The sequence below is a fragment of the Beta vulgaris genome, chromosome 7 (genome assembly GCF_026745355.1).
Source record: "Beta vulgaris subsp. vulgaris cultivar EL10 chromosome 7, EL10.2, whole genome shotgun sequence".
NCBI classification, from domain to species: Eukaryota; Viridiplantae; Streptophyta; class Magnoliopsida; order Caryophyllales; family Amaranthaceae; genus Beta; species Beta vulgaris.
The window spans coordinates 50641331-50647347 of NC_079208.1; the positions used below are offsets into that span (position 1 = coordinate 50641331).

At 35.4% G+C, this 6017-nt stretch overlaps 1 long non-coding RNA gene across 1 annotated transcript; it reads right to left on the reverse strand.

Moving 5' to 3' along the window:
* Nucleotides 1-3430: 3430 nt before the first annotated feature.
* On the reverse strand, nt 3431-5026 carry LOC104890454 (uncharacterized). The gene is made up of 2 exons (XR_008970473.1): nt 4507-5026; nt 3431-3766 (listed from the first exon to the last, which is right to left on the reverse strand). It is a non-coding gene; the product is annotated as an uncharacterized LOC104890454 (long non-coding RNA).
* Between the last annotated feature and the right edge of the window lie 991 nt (nt 5027-6017).

Genomic DNA, 6017 nt, shown 5'->3' on the forward strand with positions numbered 1-6017 from the left:
TGTTTTTGTGTCAAAGGAAGTATGTTCTTGATCTTCTTGTCAAATTTCATCTGCACACTGTCAAACCTGTTCGCACTCCCCTTCCTAGTCGGACCACTCTCTCGCTTACAGATGGTGATCTCTTATCTGATCCTACTGAGTATCGCAGTATGGTTGGGGCTTTACAGTATTTGACTATGACTCGCCCAGATATTGCATATGCTGTCCATTTAGTTTCCCAATTTATGCATGCCCTCCGCACTGCTCACTTGTTGGTTGTTAAGCGTATCTACAGGTACTTGCAGGGAACATCTGATTATGGTCTCTGGCTTCGCCCCTCTAAGAACATGTCTCTTATGATTGCCTATTCTGATGCTGATTGGGCTGGTTGTCCCGATAGTTGTCGATCGACCACTGGTTATGCCATTTTTCTTGGTGGTAATCTTATCTCCTGGCGCTCGAAAAAGCAACCCACTGTTTCCAAGTCTTCAACTGAGGCTGAATATCGTGCTGTTGCTTATACGGTTCAAGACACCCTCTCGCTTCGTTCTGTGCTTGCTGAGTTGGGCCTCATCATTCGTGCTCCCGTGAAACTGATGTGTGATAATGTTTCAGCTTCGTATCTTGCTGTTAACCCCGTTCAGCATTATCGCAGCAAACATATTAAAATTGATAATCATTTTGTTCTGGAGCGTGTTGCTCATGGTGACTTAGTTGTTCGTTATGTCCCTACTGAGTTGCAAATTGTTGATATTTTTACCAAAGGTTTGTCTGGTCAGCGTTTTGAGTTTTTACGGTCCAATCTGTACGTTGTTTCCCCTGCACAGATTGAGGGGGTGTAATAGAGGATACTAAGGGTATCCTCGTCATTGTACGTTTGTCTTGTTTACGTATATATATCACTAGTAGAATAAATGCTATTTGCTGCGGTGATATTGCTGCGGTTTTACCTATACGCAACAGTATAACACGCAAAAAGAAAAAAAAAATAGAAAATAACAATATTGCTGCGGTTCCCGTCCAAAACCGCAGCAATATTGTTCGCCGAATACATTTAGAAAAAAATGTGGGGCCTGGAATAGCTAATATTGCTGCGGTTTTGCGCGGGAAACCGCAGCAATATAATAAAAAAATATTTTTAATTATATTGCTGCGGTTTCCCGCCGAAAACCGCAGCAATATTATTGCTCCACTCACTTACCACAAAAAAAGCACGCGGATTTCCTTTAAATCTCTCATCCTCCCTTTTTGCCCAGCCATTTTCTCTCAAACCCTCACAGTCTCACTCTTATCACTCCTCTACTCGCCGTTTTCTCTCACACTCTCACACTCATCCCCTCCTTTCCTCGCCATTTTCTCTCTCCTCTCAACCTCTCAACCTCTCAACCACTCACACTCATTACTCCTCTCATCTTCCAGTGTCTTCATCGCCAACCCCTCGAGATTTGTTCGTCGGCCGTTTCGTCGTTCTTTGCAGCCGTCGGCAACGTTTCTTCGTCGGCAACGTTTCTTCGTCGTTCTTTGCAGCCGTCGGCAACGTTTCTTCGTCGGCAACGTTTCTTCGTCGGCAACGTTTCTTCGTCAGCAACGTTTCTTCGTCGCTGTTCGTCGTTCTTTGCAGCCGTGCTCCTCGCCACTCATCTCGAGATTTCTTCTTCATTGGCTTTTAGATCTGTTTTTCGTTTTTTTACTGTTTCTTCATTGGCTTTTAGATCTGTTTTTCATTTTTTTTGTTCATCAGTTTATTTTTCATTTTTATTTTCGTTTCTGAATTTTTTTCGTTCATAAGCCTTGTTTATAATTTTGTTTTCTTTTCGTTCCTGTTTTTTTCGTTTTTATTTTTATTTCTGGTTGTTCATTGTCTATTTTATTTTTTCGTTTTTTTATTATTTCAGATCTTTTATCATTTTTCTTTTATCGTTCTTTTCTTCATTTCGCAGATCTGTTTTTTTTTTTCGTTTTTCAATTGTTCTGATTTGTTTATTTTTTCGTTTTTTTATTATTAATTTCTTTTTTTCGTTTTTCTTTTCTCTTTCTTTTAGATCTGTTTTTTATTTCGTTTTTCTTGTTTTTTTTTTGGGTTGGCCTCTCATGGTGCTGTTTTTTTGTTTTAGGAAGTTGATGAAGGTTGAAATGACTGAAACTCAGACGAAAGTTTATATTAAGTTTGTCTAATGTAATGTTAAGCTTGTTTCTTTTTTTCTTTTTTTTTGTTAATGTATTAGAATTAATGTTAAGTTTTTCTGATATATTATTAAGCTTGTCTTTGTATTTTTTTTGTTAATGGGTTAGAATTAATGTTAAGCTTTTCTAATATAATATTATGTTTGTCTCCATTTTGTTTGTAATGTTAAGCTTCTCTTTCTTTTCTAATATTTTGTAGTTTAGATTCTGTTGAAAATTTATGATTTTTAGCAACTTTTTTGATTTATGTTATCTTTCGAATTCAATGATAAAAAAATTTTTTTTTTTTTTGACCTACTTATTGCTGCGGTTTTGGGCCAAAAACCGCAGCAATATTACCTTTTTGGGTCACCTTCTGTCACCACAATTCCTTATATTGCTGCGGTTTGGTCATTAAAACCGCAGCAATATTACGTAATATTGCTGCGGTTAAAACCGCAGCAATATTATTAATACCTATTGATGCGCCCTCAATTGCTGCGCGCCCTATTTCGCAGCAATAGGGCACTTTTTAACCGCAGCAAGTAGCCTTTTTTCTACTAGTGTATATATGATCCCTGGCACCCTCAATAGGGTAAGTCGTATCATTATATTCACATGTGGTGGTGGTGGGAGGTGATGAGGTGATGTGAGAAATGGGGGAGAATGTCATGGGGTTGAGAAAATTAAAGGATATAGAGAGGTTGGGGAAAAAATACAAAATTATATTTTATCTATTGTAGTATATCATTAATATGTTGATAGCGATAGTTGGAAAGACGGTAGAGTAAGGGTCTGTTCTCTTCGGTATAAAACAGCTGAACTGAACTGAATTGAACTGAACTGAATCGAATTGAACTGAACTGAATCGAATTGAACTGAATTGAACTGAACTGAATTGAACTGAACTGAAATGAATAGTGATATGTGACAGTAAAAGTATTGTCAAGAGCTGAACTGAACTGAACTGAAATGAATAGTGATATGTGAGACTAAAAGTATTGTCAAGAGCTGAGCTGAACTGAACTGCTCTGATCTGAACTAAACTTGACTGAATTGAACTGAACTGAAAATAAGCTGGGGAGAACAGACCCTAATTAAAATTTGGGATCGAAAATTACGGAGCGCCTAAATTTATGACTAGTTTTATAACATCCCTGAATTTCGAGTTGCTAACTAAATTAAATAATATCAAAATTCTACAGAAAATTCGGCAGAGCTCCGTCTGAAATATGGACTGCCTAAAATTCAATTTAGGACTCGCGTCCAAATAATAAACCTGTCTGAATAATCCAGCAAACCAAGATCTCCAAAATCCTTATCCCGGTCAAAAATCAATACATCCATGCATAAGTACCCGAAATCCAAAAGTGTTATTCCACGGTTATTACAGGAACAACCGTTAAGGATAACTACCTAACTGAATTAATGTTAAAGCAACAACTAAATTAAACTATTACAATCCAAACGTGTAAAGGTTTAAGTAAATTAATATTTACAACCTTAAGTTCCAAAATTATGATATATATTTATAGTGCAGCGCGGAAATAAAAACTACTATATTTCAACTAAGCTAGTGGAACGTTGCTCTCAGCCCACACCCCACTTGCAAATCTTCATGTACCTGCATATATCAGGCATGTAATATCAGCCAAACTGGCTGAGCAAGATTTCATACTAAGAAGCCAATCATATAGCAGGTAGGATATAACAAACATATCCTACAAATCATTACTTTCAAAACATAATACTAAATACAACTTTATAAAACCCGTTTTCCTTTCTTTGTATTTCTTTCCAAAACGTATACATTCTTTCTTTTTTTTTTGAAACCAAATCTTTTCTTTCCTTTTCCTTTTGAAACCAAATTCCTTTCCTTTTTCTTTCACAACATATATTAAAAGTCTCAAAGTTATAAATCTAGAGAATGGAACAACTTTTATTTCCATTGGGCTAGCTAGGCCCTCCGATAAAACTAAGACAAAGATCCCTAGTGTGCACACCCTACAAACGGCCAAACCGTAGCAGAAGATCAGAGTCCGAGGTACTGATCAACGTCCCCCACAAACTATTCTATAAGATCGAGCCAAACCCGACAAAGTTCCATTCTTTGAGATGCCACACAGGCAATCCCCACAATTTTAAAAACACAAAACTATTTAATATACTTTTCCATAAACTTTCCTTTACCTTTCGATTTGTGGTTCGAAAACCAACATCTTTATCTTTGGAGGAACATCCTCCCTTACCAACAAACTTTCTAATAATGGAGGAACATCCTCCTTTTAAACCACTTCCAACAAAATGAGATACATACCTCTTCAAAACTACTCTAACTACAAAAGTTTTAGTAAGAAATCTTACCTTTTAAAATACAGCAAATCAACTATGTCAAGCAGTCAATACGGCTCCTCAATGAAACCGGAATCTACAATATAAACATATATGTACTCATTAAGTAATAATAGACTTGGCTTAACTAGTTAATGAGCTTTGCTTAACTCTAGTTTTATAAATTATGAGCCTCACTTCAAATGACATAACTAACTCATACTAACAATACTAAAATCTCTCTTAGTTTATATAAAACAACACCTAAACTTCATAATATATATTTAGATACTTAAAATCCATTAGGAAAAACATTCAAACTTAAAACACTCGAAACTAGATTTATTAATTTCAGCAGAAAATTAAAATGGGCATAACTTCCTCATTCGAACTCCGAATCAAGCGTTTCTTGAGCCTAACTTGAGTAGAATTTCGAATAAACAACTTCTGTGAAATAGTATTTTTGCGAAAAACGCCCGGAAACTGTTGAAAAACATGAAATACGAAACTGACCTGTGATTTCTACGAATTTCAAGTCTTGTTCATAAACTCATTAATATCATAATCAATCACTAAATCAAACTACACCCAAATTCACAATCAAAAACCCCCAATTCAATTTCAATTATAAAAACCCTAACTTCATAAACTTTGAGAAAACTAAAATTAAATTAAGAACTTAACTTACCCACTACTATGGAAGATTAATGGTGAAGAAAAACTTGGAAATCAACCCTTAAAACGCACCCCAAACCTCAAACGCACCGAAATCCGACTTTCTTTTTGTTGAACCTATTCCTCACGTGCCGCTTGCCGCTAGATATAGATTGTTGTGTTGTAGTTGAGGCGCCGAAAAGATAGAAATGTTGAAGGTGGTAGTGTTGAGATGAAGATTGTGAGAGTTTGATGGAGAGGATGAAGATGTGGAGAGGATGAAGATGTGAGAACCGCTATAACGTAGTTTTCCTTCTTTTCTTTTCTTTTCTTTTCTTATTCTTTTATTTTCCCCCTTTCCTTTTTAACATGAATACTACTCCTTTCCTTTTTCCAAATAACTATATAGATATATAACCTTTCTTTATAATACGTAAACTCTTCACTAAACTTAACCCACTAAATTCATAAACATTTATATATTTTTTTTTAAAATAATTCCTACATAAAAATATTAAATATGAAATAATTTATTTTCAGTAGAATAAATATTAATTATATTCCGAAAAACTGGGGTGTTACAAGTTTCCTTTCTAAAAAGGACCTTTTTACGCCTGTTAGTTTATGTGCAAGTCCGACCCACTATATAAAACTAGCACACCCAGTGTGTCAAACCCGCAAAATAAGATTTAATTTTTTCATACGGTTTTTTTACTTGATACCCCTGAGTTTTCAAAAAAATCACCTAGTACCCCCAAGTTTTCAAAATACAAGGGGTACCCTTAAGTTTCAAACTAATACACTCAAATACCCTTAATGACTAACGACATTAACCGCCGTTAGTCATTAACTCTATTTTTTTGTTTTGAACCCTAATTAACCCCCTAATA